The sequence below is a fragment of the Anticarsia gemmatalis genome, chromosome 23, assembly GCF_050436995.1.
Source record: "Anticarsia gemmatalis isolate Benzon Research Colony breed Stoneville strain chromosome 23, ilAntGemm2 primary, whole genome shotgun sequence".
NCBI classification, from domain to species: Eukaryota; Metazoa; Arthropoda; class Insecta; order Lepidoptera; family Erebidae; genus Anticarsia; species Anticarsia gemmatalis.
Window position 1 is genome coordinate 7,063,201 of NC_134767.1, and position 21,063 is coordinate 7,084,263.

A 21,063-nucleotide genomic window follows, 5' to 3' on the forward strand; every position below is an offset into this window, starting at 1 on the left:
ACGATGACAGTTTAAACGGGCTGACATCATAAAAGAACAGATTAGAGCTCGTAACGAGTCGCCATTTTAAATCAGCCATTCTCTTGAAACAGGATTTGGAAAGTTAAAAAGGTTTCTTCAGTTGGAATTGAAGCTGGCATCAATTTTGTACCCTCATCACGAGGTGAACAATGGGGAATGACCTTAAGGTGGCGGGCGCAGCGCGCATGCGCCCCGCACCCCAGCCGAAACTGTCATGGCCGCTCAGTCCGCGTATTGACGCCGCCGAGTCGCGCGTATTCCTCTCACCTCGCCGTCTCCGCGTTCCGACCATCCATAAAGATCTGAGAACCATACAAATATTACTTGCGTACTGTGTTATAGTGTTTGTGTCTGACGTAATAATCATCGCGTGTCTGGTTACCGAGTCGCGTAGTGCCGTGGACTGTACTCTACGTGGAAACCGGATTTTACTGGATAACAACCGATATAAGCCTGTGAGTACAGTAGTGTAAATTATTAATCTGTAGCTGTAAGAACAAACGGAATGTTATTAGGTTTAAGTGAGCGCGCGTTTCCTCGTAGCGCGCGTGTGTGTGCATGTGTGCGTGCACGTCCGACACGATTTACGAATGAACGTAACCGCGCGTGTGTGTGTTACACCGAAAGAAACATTAATGTCTGCTTAGAATGTTTATACAGTTTATTGATTTTGGAAAGTTTTGGCTCTCGTACACGCCTCGGCTGTTTTGAGGGCGTATGTTTTTCCTTCAGCCGCCTTTACATAATTAGTTTACTTAAAGACGTTGAAACCGTAAATGGTGTTCTACAATGGCCTGTCTAGACGGCTTCATTAGTATTTAATAACAGTTTGTTTATTACATAAAATTGCTTTTTACTGCGTTCCAAGAAATGAGAAGCTAAGTAAATCAGTTTCAGCCGCTGTAACGTGACTGAAATGTAATTTCCAGGAGTAAATTACTGCGAGAACGAAATGATTATTCGTTCAGTCGTTTATTTCAGTACACTGTTTATTACATAAATTACTGTGAATACCGTGCATTTTAATGGTTATGATATTTTATACAATATTTGCATATTTTCTACGGAGTTTAATAAATAATTACAATGAGTACGAAATGTAGAGTCAAAATATTTTGTTCTATAATCGACGAAGATATTTCAACTAATTAAGGGACTACTCTTAATGGCACATTTTTTTAAGAGTAATACAATTTTAGTTCTAACTTTAGATAATATAGAATCTAAATTTTATATTTTTAGTTATTCAGGTGATTAAATCACCTATTTTTTTTATAACTCTAGCAAAATTATACACACAATCATACTACTCACATTATCATAATTCTTTATTTCCGTTACAACCAACATAATCTTATACAAAGAAAATCTCATGACGACGACTCTACCAGTATCTCTACATTTTATAAACCCGACCTTTCATTAAGACCAATTCAATAAATAGAAGGAGCAACCCTTATAAGCCTCGCCAGCCCATTAAGTTCCAAGCAAAAAATGTAGAGTTTAAAAAGAAGGCTTGGTTTTCAACTGACACCGACATTTTCACATTAAATACAATGATTTGCAAAAGCTCAAAGTAAATTAGGTTAAAATAAATCAATCCTGGATTACTCAGCTGATGCCTAAAGCCAGATAATGTGGTATAAAATTAATTTTCATTTGATGTTCGTACGGCGTTATTTGCTCTATAATTACTAGTAGAGATGTAGAGTCGTCTCTAGGGATTTGTGATAATCTAGATTATTTTGTTTAATTATGATAGTAGGTGTTTTATTCGCGTTGTTCATTGTACACGACTAACTTTATTAAGCATAGTTAATGACTCTACATTAATTTATTATGATGAGAGTAGAGACAATGTGTTTTGAAGCAATTGTAATCTTTCTTATATTAGATTTAAATACAGTATATATTGAAAAATCTCTTTTTTGCGTGTCTTCGTATTATTGTGTAGCTCTACATTCACAGGCAATCTGTGAATGTAGAGCTACACAATAATACGAAGTAGCTCTACATTCACAGGCAATCTGTGAATGTAGAGCTACTATGGTTAAGCAAAGGTAGGCTTTACTTAAAAAAAAAAGAATAAAACGACTACTTAAAAATAAAGAAAAATATCACCAATGATTTAGTTTTCTTTTAAAATAAAATAATAAGGATATATTCTAGAAGAAACATTTCCGAGAACTACTCTTAAGAAAGAAGGTATGATCTTATAAGGATTCTGTTTACCCAGAATTGTACGACACGAGAGTCCTTTGTGTTTTTAAATAACTCTATTTTAAAATAATAACTTATATAGATTTTTTTTTTGGAATAGAACTTACCAGCTACCTACCTACATGAGTGGAAACGTAGTTACCATTCAGATTGCCTTAAAAATGAAATAAATTTTAAGAAACTAAGAATATAAAAAAAACATAATTAGGACGTAAAAAATCTTTCTTTTATACTACTCTTATAGATATAATTCTACAAGATCGTTGTATACGACTTTACCATAATTTCGACTAACCAAATATCATTCCGATTACGAAAAAACGATAGTGGCCAATGGATGTCACCTGTGAATTCGGTCAATAAACTAAAATAATAAAGTGAATATACTCTTCGAATACGTCACTCTATTTATTATTCTTCTTTTATTGGTTTTTAGTGTTACGAAATAGTCGAAAACGCATTTTTTTAGCAATATCTATTCGGCAAAATATTAATTATATTTGATATAAATGAAAGTTATTTTCTTATACGATTTCAAGTGAAATTACTCTTAACCTACATCTCGAAACACATAATATATTTATCTAAGATAGTTAATATAAGGAAAAGCATTAAGTACAAGAATTATTACATTGTGGTCGGGAGGCCGAGATTTAGAACTTTACGCTCGGTTTCATTTCTAGAACATAAATGTAGATGTCACGTTAATGGTACGAGTGAAACAGGTTAAGATAATATACTGTATACTGTACATTCTAAATGTCAAAATTTCGATAGCTAGCCGGTTGTCGGTAGTCAATAGTGCTAGAGAATCTCGATTCTCTATCGTCAAAAAATCTAGATTTGGTTACGAAAAAGATAGAGGTTAACAGTCGTATATACAACAAAAACTCATAACAAGCCAACAGCACTAAAATATTCACCAATAGTTTACACAAACGCAATTAAGTTTTATAAAAGCGCTTCATAAAATGTAATTAAATAGGACCTTCGGGCTATTGTGTCTACTCGGGTCCAACTTCAAAAGCCTGCCACCACGTGAAGGCTTCAACACGTTTTCAATACAAATCAATAACAATTTAGCATATTTGAATAATTACTTTTGACCGGTTACGGGGCTCAATAATGGTTTACGCATCGGTTTGAGTAGTTCGCTCCGGTAATTGTTTTGGAAACGAGATCGGAAGTGCGATGGTAAATTACTTGCCACTCTGTGATTCGTGAATCATCGTGTTTGAGATACGCTTTTCAGCAATATACCCAGCTTGTACAGAGAGGAAAATAAGCCATGGAAGAATACTGCTTTAAATAATAGTGATACCTCAATTTACCAATAGGAAACATACTATGTAATGTTACATGAGTTTCATACCGTATGTGCATTTCGGTAGTTAGGACTTAGTTTTGATAGATATTATAATATAATGAGCAAGTCTAAGCATTTGCATAATTTGCTTAACAAACCTACAAAACCGAGATTAGGCTCCACCACGATCACGAATAAATATACTTAGTTTTGATAGATATGATAACATAATAAGCAAGTCTAAGCAATTGCATATTTTGCTTAACACACATACCACACAGAGATCGGACTCCATCTCGATCACAAATAAATATACCGTGACTATAATCTAACACACAAACGGTGAAACACGGACCGCTGAAAAGCCATCTGTTCAGCTTCTACAACATTATCCAATAATTTTTACATCAACTTGTCGAATATTGTTTTACCAAAGAATAACCGGTTGATCGCACCGATACGATAAACTTGTGCACACAGCACTGTATGTACGCAACACAAAATTTATTCATTGACTACGTCCGACCGGCCTCTGTGACACTTTAGAAATACGAAAAAGGATTTATCCGTGTTTTGATCAGTTTTATATGAAGGTCTGGACATAAATCTTTTGTTTGATAAGCCTTTGTTTATTCTATGGGAAACGTTATTCTTGTCAGACGTAGAAAAGGTCCTACTATTAAAGTCCTCAAAGATTTTGTAAAAGGTTCTCTTCATATATTTTATATAGTAAAAATAAAACTAACGTGACATTTGCTAATTATTTTTGCAAGCGTTGCCTTTCTCTAAATACATGAAACTGTAAAGTCTGCCCAGTTGCGTGTTCAACAAATATTTTTAACTAGATATTTTTTATTATTCTTTGTATAAAACACCTGAATATTTTAAATCTCATTCGTAAAATCAAGCTGCGTCGAATGAACGAATATGACGTGACAATTATTCTTCAATATTGATCACTGAAAGTACGAAATTCGTTCACCGACCTGTCAGTTCTCTTTGCGAATCGGAAAATTTTAAATTAATAATGTCAATCTTTCATACGTTGATGAATATTGACTTCGTGTGTGAAGTTGTGTTGTTATTACGTTCGAAAATTGGGTTATTGTAGACCTTCTTCATTCCATTTAAATAAAAAGAAGTTTTAAAATGTTTAGTTAAGAATAAAATTAGAATAAGGGCTAATATCACAGTTTATATTTAAGTAGCAGATAAAGCATCTGCTGAATAAATTGAAATCTTAATGTTAGTATTAAAATAATTATCACCTGGCTTCATCTGTGGTAAAATTCTTTGTGTGAAGCAATCTGATAGATATTTTGAAGTGGTGAATAGTGGATCTTTAATTAATAAAAAGAAAAGTACCTCTCTTTTTGTAGTCGGTTGAAAAAAGCGAATCATATTGAGGTAATAAATATTTCATTTCCGTATACAAATAATTTTTGAGAGAGCTGTGGCACTATATTAAATACGGATGCATTTGCATAAAGATTTTAAACAAGAGTCCACAGAAGCAGACATGTATTTAATTATGCGAGTTTCTGCGTACAATGAAATGTTCCAGAATTTTCCATGATTTTTGTTATTTCATTTTATTATTGTCGTATGCGACATAATTTTGTGCAACATTTCCGCGAATTAATTAATTATATTTTTCTGAGAATACTTAAAAATGTTACATTTTATGTGCTATTTATTTTTACATCAGATATATTTTTAACAACTTTATAATAAACTTATAAAATACTTATGGAACGCTTTTAACGATAACAAAATTTTATCAAAAAAAAAACATTATAGAATTAAAATAACCAGTTTTGTAGTGCATATGTTTTTGTAGATCAGTTTTTTAACTATCGAAAAAAAACTGGAAAATTAGCTCTTATTTTGTAAACACATTCAATTTATCACTCTAAAACTAAATATAATACTCAGTAATAAAAAACTAAAGAAAAAAAATGTTCCCGTGACTCAACCCTCTCGCGCCACGTTTTTAAACAAAAAAAGTTATAGAGCTTCGATGAAACGACGGGGGTGAATACCAAAGGCTTCACTTGAACCACACCTTTCTACCCTTTCTGTGGTCGTACTAGAAATAAGTCGCGTTGCTTTGAACTTTTTATTATATTTGTAGGTATGGTTAACGATATATAAGTTTTTTGATATTTGGGGTATAATGGACTTGTTGTAAATTGGAGTGGTTCGATGTATGTTGAACGATGTTGTAAATGATATTTACAACATCGTTCAACATGTAAACGTTCAAAGTACGTATTAAAATGTGATGGGTAAAACATGTAAAGGCAATCTTGATAATATAATCACAGATTATCATAAAGGTAAGTTTAAATAGAAGTTAAAAGAGAAATTGATGAATTCTCACTTTGATTAAAATATATTCTACAATAAAATTTTGTTATAGTAAACTTGAATTCCGTATTTTAGTAATAATATAGAAGCTTGACTCATATCAGACTATAATGAACGAAATATATGTTCCACCAAGCCAAAGTTCCGATAACCCCAAGATAATATAATACACGAACTCGCCCATTTGTCTCGACCCCATTCAAAACCGGCACCAATTAATACTAGCCAGAAATCTTTCAGCGACATTTGTTATCTTTCCCAACTGTCCTGAACTTTCGAATTCAGCGGTACCACTAATTGGATCAATAATCCCAAAAACTGTAGCGCTTCCTTCGAAAACTTTTCAAAACGGATTGTAGAGAATTTTTGCGAAGATATTTCTGCATTTATTATCGGTAAATTGTATCAGGGGAGTTGGTACAGACTGCTCAGAAACTCAACGTCGGGTTAGTACGTGCAAAATGGAGAGATATTTAGAGCGAAAAAGAAAATTCCGGTGAAATTCTGTGTGTTTAAAGATTATTAGGATCTTTTTGATTTTAAAGACTTTAGTTTTATAACAACGGTATACTCATTTTCGGATACTTGTATGAGCTAGTTCTTTCTAAAAGCAGTCTATTATTCTACGCATTTATTGCGACACATTTCATCTGATTGGTTTTTCCCTTTCTAATTGAGAATGAAAATGCATTAGATTTGATGAAGATCTCAATTCCATGGTAAGAGTGAAATTAAATCACTATCAGGTATCTTACTTCTTTACTTAAATTTAATTTGTTTTATCTTTATTTTAGGGATTTAAAAACAATATTTTAAAGATATTATAATTAAAACGAGTAATGCTTTAACAATAAAAGATTAACATAAAAGTTCTTTTGTATAAAACAAATGAGATCTCTTGAAAACAGATTGAGTTAAATTAAATTAATATCACAAACTAATTAGTTAAGCTTTGCGATTCACAGGATTATGATTAACTGTGTTAATTAATAATATCATATTAATAACTTAGTTAGTTTGAGCTAGCACTAGCTTCAAACATGGCTTTGTTCGGATTAATTTTGTATATTTTTGTGATCTACTGATTGTTTCGGACTAGACGGTTCTTAGTTTTTATGTATGTGTGTATGTTTGCAAAATACAACATTAGAAGATTGGTTGTTTACTACTTCCATCTTCTTTCTTAAAACTAATTATATAGCAATAGTAGCTGACCCGGCAAACGTTGTTTTGCCAATAAAAGTGTCACTTAGGGGCATGAAAAATAGATGTTGGCCGATTCTCAGTCCTACTCAATATGCTCACAAAATTTCATGAGAATCGGTCAAGCCGTTTCAGAGGAGTACGGTAACGAAAAACTGTGACGCGAGAATTTTATATATTAGATTAATCTTCACATAGTATAGTTTTCAAAAATACCAGGCCTGCTTTGATCTTTTTTATTATGAAGGGATTTGGAGAGTCTTTTCAACGAATAACGATTATATTATGTGCGATTATGTGATACTACATGTACCTCAATGAAAAAAAACTACTTTTAAGCAAAAAAATGTTTTAAGCCGAGTTGGGGGCTACAGTAAGTAGTTGCAAAGTATAAAATACATTGCAATAGTCATGATTTTAGTCTGAACGCCTTACTTTAGAACAGACAAACATACAGATTTCGTTTTCATAATATCATCACAGTATTACAAAGCTTAACAATTCAGTGTACATAATTAGTTTGAAATAATTCCACTGATTGTTTTGACGTTTCATAAATATTGCAACTAAATATCTGTTTGTGTTCATTCAACTTACAACTGACGTTATTTGTGAAATTGCCTTCATATGCTTTTGACAGCGATTGTCATATATCTTTAAATTGACTTTTTGACCCCCGACGCAAAATGGGGAGTGTTATAAATTTGACGGGTCTGTCTGTGTGTGTGTGTGTGTGTGTGTGTGTGTGTGTCTGTATGTCTGTGGCATCATAACTCCTGAACGGATGCAGTGATTTCAATTTAGTTTTTTCAATAATGTTGTTATAAAACAGTCAAGTTGTGTTAGAATTTCGAGATTGATATTCTTGATACCAGTATTGAAAATAGTCACGATATACCTAGTTAAAAAGCCAAAGTTGAGCAATGAGTATAATTACTGGATTTTATGTAAGAGCAGATCATTCATTTTTTAATTGTTTAAAAATAAAAATTCGAACAAGTTGACAGATATTATCCTAACAAAACTAGTATTTAAAAAAAAAACTCGAATAAACATATCAATGGTTCAACCAATTACTGTCCCACTATTAGGCAAGAGTCACCTCCCGGAATGAGGGAGAAGTTAAACCTTGAGTCCACCACACTGAGCAACCGGGGTTGCCAATCTTATCTGGCGGCAAAAATACGTCACTTTGTCATCACTATTATGTAACCCACAATCCCTTCATATACCAAAAATACCCAATATGGAAACCCTACATGTATGAATGGAAGTTCACACCGCAGTCAGATTCGAAAACAAACACCTCTGTAATTACATACATAAATAAGGACAAAAAGGTCGGAAGCACTGTCGTTATTGTTTCATTCACTGTGGTGGATTATAACGCGACGATTCTATACCAATATGATGGGATGATATGACCGGGATATTGTGTCGATTATTTATGGTTTTTACACGTTTAAAATTGTGTATTTTTCTGGATTTGTGAGGTAAAATTGTTGAGATTCAAATTTTATCTAAAGTTATACCTTTTTTGAGTATGTTTGTTACTCTAACACCCAAAAAGTACAGATTTTATAAAATTTGGCAGAAAGGTAGTCTATACTTCATTTACAAATATATTTTTGACGGAGAATAAATTTTTCGAGTTATTCATTCACAGAGACGAGTTCAGTGATTCAGTCATCGACTGAAGCTTGTATAGCGAAATAAGAGTGGTTTGTTAGAATCATATTCAGTACCTAAGCAAATCATTTCGTTATACAAATGTAGTATGTATTGCTTACCATAATAAAAATAATTTGTTATTCATCTTTTTACTTCACTCAAATATTTTGAGGTTAGTCCCTAAGCAAACCTTTGAAAGCAGTAGCAAGTTCAAAAAGAGTTAGCAAAGAGACTAAAATTGCAGAATTTTTACGTTCCCATTTTTGTAGGTCGCACTTTTGCGGTCCGTATGTACAGAGTGACGTGAGTGTGTTCAGTCAACACACGCGACCTGGAAAGATGTTCAAAAAGGGACGAATTCTAACATTCTAAAATTCAAGTGAAGACATTTTTCAATGTGGTTAGTGTGTCATGGAGTTTGTTGTGACGCTATTTGAAGCGTATTTTAGTATTCTTTATTAACAAGCAGCTAGCTAATTACGCTTACGCATAGAATTTTAGAATTCGTGCGCATAGAAAGAATTCTTGGGTTGAAAATTAGCCTACGTATGGTATGCCATTTTCATCTAAATTCATTCAGTATATTATTTTGCTATATAGAGTTATTGTTTGTCGTATGGTTAGTGGTCAACCTAGTGTTAAAGTTGTTCAAGCCGCCCGAGAGGCCTTTGACATGGCTTAACGACTGTTATCTTAGTAGACAACAGCCGGAATCGACATTTTACGTGCTCTCCGAAGCACGGAGACGCCCAGCCCAAATATCAGTATGCGGTCACCCATCTATGGAATGGCCGCGCCAAGGGTTGCTTAACTTACAGATCGTTTATCGACCGGTGAGCGCAACTGGCTATGGGCGCTATAGAGTATAGAGTATAGAGTAACAAATATACAAACTATTTTCCTCGAAAAATCTTTTTACGCAGCCGAAGTAATAACGTATACCTCAGAAATACAAGTATACATATCAATTGTTAAAAACCACAACAAACAGGATATTTCTGGGTGCAAACCATCGCAAATATTTACATTTTGACACATACGAAAATACACGAGCGAAACCCTTCCCCGGGGCGTTTTGTTCCAAAGACTTTTTTTTTAATTTGGCCGTGACGTTTCTTTATTCAGCCGCACAAAGGATCGCTAAGGTCGGGCTTACGGAAGTATCATTTTTGTGGATTTTTTATCTGTTGTTAGGAGTAAATCATTGCTTCAACGTTTCAAACTTTGATATAAATATTGTTTAGTTCAATTAAGTGGTATCTTTTTAAACGGCTTCAAGAAAAAGAAGAAGTACTCAGGCCGCCTGAGTGTGTTTTTTCGTGTTTGTTACTCTATACATTTTTACTGGGTGAACCAATTTTTACAATTCTTTATGGTTTGAAAGATGGCACTCCACACGAGGTTCCACGGAAATCCGATGAATAGTTTTTTTTTGTAAGAATTATGTACAGCATATACATAATTTGATTGACAATAAATTATACAAACACCACAATACAAACTTTTTTAACTGCGTTAAAAAATTAATAGCTTATTTTTACGCTTCAGGGACTTCTACCATCAGCATTCCTTTTTAATACACGAACAAGTACAGTTTTACGATCATTTAGTTGTGTGCCGTGCAAAGGTTACCCACCTCTGTTAGTGAACGTTTAGTGAACTTTAGTACCAACTCATTACGAGCTCATATAGCTGACTAAACTGAATATTTTTGCAGGTGCAAGTTTTAATATATTTTACTGTTAATGTAATTGTTAAATTTTATATATCTTTTACTGTTACTAGAAGTATTTAATTATTGTATGGTTAGTGATCACCCTATTGCCAAAGTTTTTAAGCCTACTAAAGGCTTTTGAAATTGCTTAACGACTCTTATTTTATTGAAGACGCTCAGCCCAAGTACCTCTAGTACCTTAGAAAATCTCCGTGCTTGTGTGGTGACTACCCATCTATAGTATGTCTCTGCTAAAGGTTGCTGAACTCACTGAGTGTTTCAGACCAGTGGACACAGCTAGCTATACTCTGTTGAGGCACTCTCAAACAGCTTATTGTCAAATCCATATTTTTTTATAACAAAAATGTCCTATTTTTGGGCAAAAGTCTTCCCCAAGATACTCCTCTGTTCTCAATTCTCCGCCATTTCTTGCCAAGATAGGTGTCTAAGTCGTCACGCAAATGTTTCACAACCTACCTCGATGTCACCGTCCACGATATTTGCCCACCTGTCTGGATGCATTTGAACACGACAAAAATCATTAACCAAAATTATAGCAGGAATTCTTCACAGAATATTAAAGTACGAGTATAGGAGGAAGTGACGCACCGTTGTACCTTTTAAAAATGGCCTCCATGTTACGGAATGGGTCTTAAAAAGGTCTTTACATTTTACGGGCCTCGTGATGAACGACATTAAGTAAATTGGTTGTGTCATAGCCAGATTAGGGTGCGTGTACACCGGCAAATTAAAATGTAACCTGGTTATTTGTTCGCAAAGGAAGCTGTCAACAGAGTTAAGCCGTGCTTTTTAGCGGCTTAAATACATTTGCAGCTTGGTTGACCACTAACAATGAAATAACAGGCATTCCACTCTTATTTTAAACACTAACTTATCCGCGTAGGTCTGTTCGCTTAAATAGATTTTTAAAGTATAGGCTGTGCTTGTCTTCAGTTTTCAGCGGTCAGTCTATTTGTAAATTTTTATGAATTTTAGTACAGTGCTTATGTTAGTTAGACCTCAACAAGCAGAAAATGTATGCAAACCAACATTTTATGTTTTTCAAATCGTTCAACGAATGAAAACAGCCCCAGAAAATAAACTGTCAGTCCAATATATATTTGAAAACCCTAAATAAACGAACAAAAAATTAAAAAGCTTTATGCTAGTTTTTGTAGCATTACAAAAAACATTCGTACAAAGTAGTTTTAATTAATCCCAAGCCCGATAAGTTTTATTAGCAGTTGAAAAAACTGCAACGTTTACAAAAAGCAAACAAACATACAACAGTTGCATACATAAAACTGAAAACTACTAATGAAAATAAGCTTGGTAGGAAAATTTTCCCCGAATCATGAATATTTAAACTTCAGTGGAAAGGTTAGTCGGGGTTATGAGGCCAGCACCTTGTACACCCTGATGTAGTTATAAATCCTTTGTTACATCCAATAGGCCAACTCTACATGTTGGTCCCAACGTTGGACTGCAAAGTCAGTGAGGCGTACACACGTTGGCAAATAAACTAGTTCTGTCCCGTCAGATCGCGAGCGTTGGCGCGGATTCCTTTGACGAAACCGACACGAGCCGGCCAACTACCAACGCTCGCCCCAACGTCGAGACCAATGCCATTTTATAGATCCACACGTTGGACGAACAGCGTTGGGGCCCATATTGGGGCCAACGTGAGGAGCCGACGATAATCGAAGCACTGGATTATAATGGCAAGGGCCGTGCGTTGACGCGAAGGAAGCCGACGAGTACTCGTACGGTTTAAATTTTCGGCGTCTGATCCCAGTGGCTCCGTGGCTGAGTGGCGAGTGTAGAAATGAATCGATTGAGGTTAAGGGAAATGTGGAAAGGTCCAGTTATAACAACTTATAAAATGACGTTCAAAAGAGTAGTTACAGTTTCTAATTCAACTCGAACGCTACATAACTAAAATGAATCTGAGCCCTCTAAAAAAGTAGACATCGCCTTCATATATTCCGAAAATTGTGACTCAGTGTGTAAAGATTTATGATTAGAGAAAAAAGAATGTTCCAAAAGTTCTAGATAAAAACAGAGACAAAATAATACATAATACACGGAATGTACGATCAAACTAATCGAGTTACATTATAGTAAAAGCAGCGATCATTTGGGAAATGACAATGTGAATATTCTAAATCGAATACAAATTAAACTAGATTGTAGTACAATAAATACTAATACTCGGTCGGAACAATATCAGACCGATATTAGAATCATAATATAAAATTTAATTCGCTTTAACAAACATGAAATACAGTTGCAATATTCCATTCAAATAATTCTAATGCATAATACGAACATTGGAATTCCCATTTCAGTACAAGAAACATTTATTTAACATTTTATCGTCGACATAAAATATTGGAAACAAACGTTTGTGATTTTCGTTTTACGAGTTTTAACTTCGAGTGCTACGGTGCTACGATATTGCTACGTCGTAGATTCGTAGCTGGTCTACAAACGTTATTATTACCTGTTGGCTATAAAAGGCATTTCGAAGGGGACGCTTTAAAGGTCAAAGAACCTTTTGGGATTCTTGCTTTTAAAGTTTACGAGGTCTTAGTTTTTTTAAATAATTACCTTAGAAAGTTAAAGTTTGTAATAATGGTTCTTGCATACTTTAATAAGATTTATGATCAATTTATTAGGCAGTTTGAATCTAATGTGTTTTCGTGTGAACGTATAAACCTATAACTTTTACTTTGATGTGTAACAGTATTTATTTTTTTCATAGTCAAGTCAAGGAGCGCACGTTCTCAACTATGTACCTAGTGCAGAAATCACTTTTAAATATTGTAAATACAATTACACATAAAAAGAAATAAAATCTCCATCATTCCCTCATTAAAATTGAGTAGTTTTCTACTTCACGAAACATACAATAAGGATAAAATTATTTTCTAATACTTAAGTAGAGAAATCCTCTTATTTATTTAATTAATTTGCAAATTAACATAGAATTGCAATTAAGGTTTTTATATTTCTAATTGCAAGCGTTTCTAAGTGGTTAGCATCCTAGCTATGAGTGCTCGTCAAAGGTGATTGAAACCTTTATGTTTGAGTCTTATTCATAATGCTGGGTGGTAATGAGCGCGCTCTCTATTCCTAGGAGTATCAGACTAGCGGTAATCACAATAGAAGAAGAATTTTATAATAAAACTCGAACCTTTGACTTTATATTCAATATTGTTGAGTTTAGAGACTTTTTTTTGCCAGGGTTTAAGACTTTTATTTATTACTAATAAATAAGATTATTTTACAGTACAGAACTTATATAACTATATATTTACATTAGTTTAGAGACTTGGTTCTTTTTACAACTTTACTGTTTTCGTACGCTACAATTTAAAATTTTAGTTTCAGTCAAAAATGCTTTTTGTAGCCCATTTTTACTGCTGCATAATATCAGATAAAAACGGGAATATGTTAGGAAATAAAGCAACTGAACGAAACATGAACTTCGTAGACAATTGACTAACAATCGAGCAATTTTCATGGGAATCTTTTTAACATTACTAGCGGGCGCCGAATAAACGATTTTTTCAGTATATTTGAAATGTCATACTCTCGATACTCATTAGTACCGATTTTAGAGAATTTTACTAAAGGACATGGGAGGCCCTATGCCGTCCGCATCCCATAATACTCAAATTCTACAGTACTTACAACTAACATCTTTTTCGACCACAATTTGAAAAAAATATCTGATTTTCCAAGCACCGGTACAAGCGAGTAGACACAATCCCATCATAAATATTACTTGGTTTAATTTATTAAGTGATTTTCCAGATAAGTGCAGAACATCGTGCCGAGGGACGATGTTAACTCATTAATATCAATTACAATCTATGACGTCACCACTGCTGGGACTTCGGGAATATGTTCGCGTGTTTTTAATCAGCCTGATGACGTTGCCTGTAAAGGAAAATGAGGGGTTTTGTGATTTTTCGGTGATATATTGAGGTTTGGATGATAAAGGATGTGTGTTTCGTACTCTTGTTTTGTAAAGTGGGAGCTTATGCAGTGTACTATATAATACAAACAAACAAACTCCCTCTGCTTCATTCACATCAAAAAATCTTGTCGTACTAAGCCACCGGTTACGAGTACTACGCACCTGACCTTTTGGCAAGACATTATCGATATGATCTGTGTCTTAAACAACTCTTTCGGCGTTCCTGTTTTTTTTTTGTATAAATAAATATTACAATTAGTGTTTCTTGCAAGTAAACTCGCCAAACTTTGACGTTTATTAGGAAATTACATTTAATTATATTAGGAAACCGTTTGAAATTAAATAATGGTTGAAGAAATTTAAGCTTCACACGTACTGTTTTAAAACCTTAAAGGTGTTTTTTTAATGACAACTTGAAACTGTTGACGTGATCTATACATTTATCATTAAAGCCTTCAAAAGATTGTGTAATTGTTCGTCTTACAACAAGAATACGAGTATAGCCATCATTACAAAAATATGTTACAAAAACAACAGCAATGAACTTTTTACTCTGACCCGGCATCGTTTAAAGTAAAGAAGTTAGCTCTTAAACTGGAACTAGGTAGCAATTTGCTCTTACAAACAAGTGCTGTGTTAACTTAGTTCTTTTGCTCTAGGGATCTGTCTCACTGACCGCGGGCTACCGTCGATAGTTAGGAGCGGATAGAGAGTTTTACTAGAACTGTTTAGTGAGACAGTTATATTATATCATTAGAGTTTTCTTTGATATATTGATACGTTAAGCTCAAATATTAATAAATATGGCTTTGCACGGATATATTTTAGCAGTTATGTCAAATTTTTGATATACGTTATTATTTATAACCTTTGAGATATTTATTTCAGTAGGTTGAAATAATTCTATTTCTTTATAGGTTTATAGTTTTTCGGTTTTGCGGAGATAGTGTTGGAAAATAATTTTGAAGATTTTGCTATCTAATCAAGACCAATTTGATATTAAGTAATCGTCTTGAAGGTTCAGATAACTATTGTGTGCTAAAATTTATAAATAGTAATTTAACGGTACTGACTGACAACATAAAAAAAATCCAAAGACCCTGATTTGACTCAGCAAATATCGCACCTCTTAAGTAATTATCAGGTTAAAAGCCTTATCGTAAAATCATAACATAATTCCTAATCGCTCCTACGCTTACAATAAGACAACAGCTCGTAACACTGAACTCTCGATACGATCCCATACATATTAATGTGTTTTTTACCCCACTGATGCCTGTAGCTCACGATGTTATCCCGTGTTTCACTCAAAAGGAATGCAAACAATAAATATTTATATGACGTATGTTTATTTAACATGGATTACCTATCGCGATGGTGTGAAAAGGTTGCCTTGTTTTCTTAGTAAAAGGAACATGTTTTGTTAGTTGTTATATTTTGTAGTGTTTAATATAAAATAATTTCATATATTCTACTGCCGAATATTATCACTATCAATTTGAAATTTAATCAAATGTTTCTATTATTTTCGTAATATCTGTGCAGTATTGAAGAGGCTTGCTTATATTATAAGCTTGAATTTACTATAACATTTAAGTTGATTAACACTTTATATAGGCACTCCATTCGGAAGGTATAAATAAATAAGCACGTAGAAGCATAAAAAAAAAAATTAAAGATTATGTCTTCTTTCAGGTCATTGACCTCATCTACAATTACTACCTGTAAAAACCTTTCTAGGAATCACAAGATTTACTTTATAACGCACTTCTTTTCAAAAGGATCAACTAAAGATATACGACACCCACATTTCTCTATTCCTATCCCGCCCGGGCTTATTCTAAATCCTGACAACCTACCAAAAATATACACATCATGAACATTGCTCTCGTAAAATAAGCAGTAAAGCGGCTAAATGTCTATTTTGGAAACCAGTTGTTTGAAAAAAAGAGTTGTTGTTTCAGAACATGAAAGTAAAGGTAGGTTTATTTGGGACACATACAACTGCGTGATTTTTAAGCTTTTGATTGAAACGATTAAGCAGTTTCTAACATCGTTTTATTGTTAATTAGGTCTATTCATGATTGTGATAACCGTTGCACTAACACTAACTACCAAACCAAGGCACGATTCTGACATCTCTTTGTAAACTATTATATCGCTTATTGCTATAAGCTATTTTGATACCTAGAGTTACGTTTCTATCAGACTGCAACGTAGTGAAGCGGTACGCGTGAAGTAATCTCACCAATATGATTGTTTTAGAACCTTTAGTACGATTTATGTCTTTGTTTGTTTTGACATGATTTTTTTCACACATCTTAGCTACAAGTACCTGTGATTGAAACAGAGCTTTAAACCACTTAAAAACCTTAATAAGGTTTTTGGTTGATGCTATTCTTGTTTTATGAGTCTATTAGTACAGATTCTAAGTAACGGGGAAAAAAATTCCAATCGTATTAAAAAAACATATAAATTCTTAGTCGTGAAGAATAAACACATAAGGCACTTTAGATAAGTAATTCCGTGAATCATTTTAGATTCTTAGGCAGAAAGTGAAATTGACATTCGTAAAAACTGGTTCCCACGTGGACGGGACTTAAAGCCTTACACAAAGGCGTGGGCATAAAATGTTATCAAGGAAAACAACGCACACCCGCGCCTTTCATTATTCGTTTTGTTTCAGAGTAGGCGTTACGAAAATAACGCAATTAAAATCGACTTTTTTTTCGCTATCTATTCTTGTTATCCATTCCTTTAGATTAATGTTGAGTTTAACTGAAACAGGTGCTTGGCCAGTAAGGAGATTTATGTAGCTATTCTTGGACCTGCGTGGTTGGTTAAATGATTATTATTATTTATTTTATAGTATTCTATTTATATTGGCTGCTATTCAGGCAACGCTACGAAAGGTGCCTAGGCTGCTGGTATCTGTCGACCACTGCTGTTGACACATTCACATCAATCAACTTAAATAAGGGCTTACCGTTTCGCTAACGTGATACTTTAAATTTTTTAAATCTTCTTTGCTTTAGATCGGGTGGACGAAATAAGCGATTTTTGTATATTTACTCTGGAGTTTTGGATTGCAAATAGCACATCATATCAGATTTTTAAAGGTGCAAATGTTTTTTCGGGGAGATTGAAGACTAAGATTCTTCTATAATACGTACATACATATCTATTAAATTGAAAATTTGTTTCAAAAGTTGAATTAACACACTGCTCCCATCCTTTTTTTCCTTACGTTAGATATTATGTAAAAGTCTCCTGATTACGAACATTTTCTTTCAACCTTATTATTCCTGAGGATCGGGACGGTACTCCGGTTAGAATATTATTTGGGATAATAAGGCGGCCTATATCTGAATTATACAATAGATATATGTTTAGGTTTTTAAAGCTTTAATGGGAATATTTTCAATAAAACACTATTACCAATTAACTTACAAAGAGTAGTCAAAAGTAAGTATTTCTATTTATATACCAAATAACTAAACATAATCGAACGTATCTTGCCATCAATCTATGTACATGAATATGCAAGAAAAATAAATGTTAGTCATTTATCGTATTACACACAATTCATCATTTAGTTACCCTAGAATCTGCTTAGGCTAAATCTATATAAATAAAAAAACAACTAGCAAAGTGTATATACAAGCTTTTCTCTTGAAAAACTGAACCAAATTTAATAATTGTTTTCTATATGTGTAACTGTAGGGACAATGTTTGTATGGGATCGATGGGATCAAAAATCCCACGGTACCGAAATCAACGGGATAAAATAGTACTATAGGCCAGTCAAGGCCAGTCTACTAGAAACAAATAAATTGTAGTAAACAAATCAAAGGCGGCATTAGTAAATTGCCTGTTGCTTCAGACAGACGGGCGCCTTAAATAGCCATGTTTAATTTAACTGAGGACTCTTAGCGTTACAACATTTACATTAAACTTATTTTACCTTTCAGTGTGACTGGTAGGATTAAATGGATAAATTGTTGAGCTAATTTTGATCGGAATTGTGGAAAAAATGTAGGTGTTTGTATCTATTACGTATATATTTATTTTGTATTTTAGTTTTTTACATACATACAATATACATACATGCTTAATATCACGCCTTTTTCCTAATAGGTGTATACAGAAACCATATGCCTCTTGGTACGATTCTTACTAACTTCCCTTGCCTCATTCACACCCACAAATATTGTCATACAGGACCGCCGGTTACGAGTACTACGCACCTGGCCTTTTTTTAAGACATTCATCAGTTGTTTTTCTCCAAATAAACCTTCACTCGAGTTTTGCTTATACAGATAGATGTAGGCTATGTGGTTATTGTTAGTTGATTCTATTATATACAGTCCAAATCAATAACAAATTTCTTGTAGCGTTAACAGTTTCCATAAACGTAGACACATTTACATATTCCTGTTTAATTCACAATATTCACTGGCCTTTGTGTTCTCATTCCCAGAAACCAGGCTTTGTTGTACAATATTCTATTTTGAAAATAGTTACTTATTGAAGTAGGGTCGTTGTGTATGTTATAGCGAATCAAGTTCTGTTGAGAGAAAGAGATAGCGCCATATGGTTCGTATAGCTCTGTCCTTGTCTGATGGTGGGGTTTGAGTCGCTTTTAGTATATTACGGCTTCTGTCTATTAATTAATAAATTAGAGGATTTAATATTGGATTTTAAAATGTATTTTCAATTTGATAATTAAAATTTATTAAGGTTAGGGGAAAATAAGCTCTAGAAATTAAGTAATTGTTGTAGTTGCTTAATTAAAACCCTCTTAACTGTATGTTGCTCGAACAATAGTTGAAGCAACTGCCAATTGAGAGGTTTCGAAGTCGATTCCCCATTCCGATATTTTTTTTTCTTTTCGATTTCTGTTATTTAACTATTTTTAATGCAAAAAAAGGAATCAAAGAAGCAAATACTCAGTAATTCTATACCAGAAGCTACGTGAAACGGACTTATCAAAAAAATATGTGAGTAATTGAATAAGAATTTGGTATGTATGTTGTACCAATTACTCAGGAACTCTGCGGTAGCCGCCTACGATATTCCGTTTGAGTCCGTACATGACAAATAAATTATTACATTGTTCGCTATCTGGCGGCTTTTGATCTTCTATGTAAATAATTTAGAGTTGACACAATGGGATTATTTCAACTCGTTTAGGCTCCGTTTTTGTATGTTTCTCCCACACAAGATTATTTATAAGCTTGTACACGAGTGAATATAAGATTATAAGTATGTTATAACATAATGATTATAAGCAAAACAATGGCATGGCTCAAAACAGATTTGGAAGGAAAGAGGTGAGGCCTTTGCCCAGCAGTGGGGCATATAAAAGACTAACGAAAAATAAAAAGTAAAACAAGCTTGTATTTTTCTTGGGTCAACGGTTTTCTATTATTTTTTCACCTCACACCATGACAAGGTGCTTCATTAAGTTAGATTCTTCATTACTTGCTTAATTAAACATTTTCTAAACAAACTTTAGAGTAAAACAATTATATACCGCCTATTTATCTTCTTAAAGAAATCTTGTATAGAAGGAGTTTTTACACGGATACAAATATGACTCGAAGAACAATCAAATGCAAAACAATTTGTGAAACGTACAAATATTTCGAAAAACATTACTTTCTTGCACATCTGTCCCCAGCGATTGTAAGTGTATCTAATAAGTATGTATTCAGAAATATATAAGTATGTTAATTAGTTATGTAGTTATCATAGCCCAAGCTTTGCTTAGTTTTTTAATTAGATAATCGTGTGTGAGTTGTCGAATAATATTTTGTGTTAAACTTTTATGCAATCCATTCTGTAATTTTTTCCTGAAAATAGTAACAAATATCCATTCATACAGAGCTGTACGTTTATAATAAGTATAGCCTGAAAAGCGTTGAAATTCACTCTTTATGAATTTTATTTTATTTGTTTTCACATTTCACTGCAAGCTTTCCAGTTATAATATTTGTTTGAAACCTCACCATTGTTTGAATGTCTTTGTAGTGCATTTTAATTAATTAATTACCTTCTGTTTGAGGATTTATCCTTTAAAACTCGTGCATTGTGAAATAATCTTTGTGTTCCGTTGGTTGATAGGACGTAAGTGCACTCAAGGAAGATATTAAAAACTCAGGTTGATGGCAAAGGCATATAAGTCCTTTTATGACTATGCAATATAGGTTATGCAAGACATTATAAAGGGATGTGCACATTTAGCAGAATAAGGGACATTGTTCTCATTAATACACAGGACATTAGGTCTTGTTACTGGGAATGGGTCAGCACAGAATTCTATGTTAAGCCCAGATTTCTGGGAAACCTTTAGTGTCCCTTAAAACTGGAATGTATTTGCTTACAAAGAATGGAGCGATAAATTCATATAATTCTAAAAGAGCTAATGGCCCAATTAAGAAATAGTTATATGAATGTCGACGGACAAACAAAACTACGGAGATATTATATCCCTACTCAGCCAACCTTAAAAGAAATGCTTTAGCGCTATGCTTCATGAAATCGCCCCTTATTGTAAATTATACACAATGA

General features: G+C 33.5%; 1 protein-coding gene across 1 annotated transcript in view; it reads left to right on the plus strand.

Annotated features, from left to right (window-relative positions):
• The first annotated feature begins 262 nt into the window (after positions 1-262).
• SP2353 (EGF like, fibronectin type III and laminin G domains protein pikachurin) overlaps positions 263-21,063 on the plus strand; it is a 198,208-nt gene continuing 177,407 nt past the window's right edge. The window contains exon 1 of the mRNA XM_076130043.1: positions 263-476. The gene's annotated coding sequence lies outside the window, so the exon portion shown is untranslated. The remainder of the gene's footprint in view (positions 477-21,063) is intronic.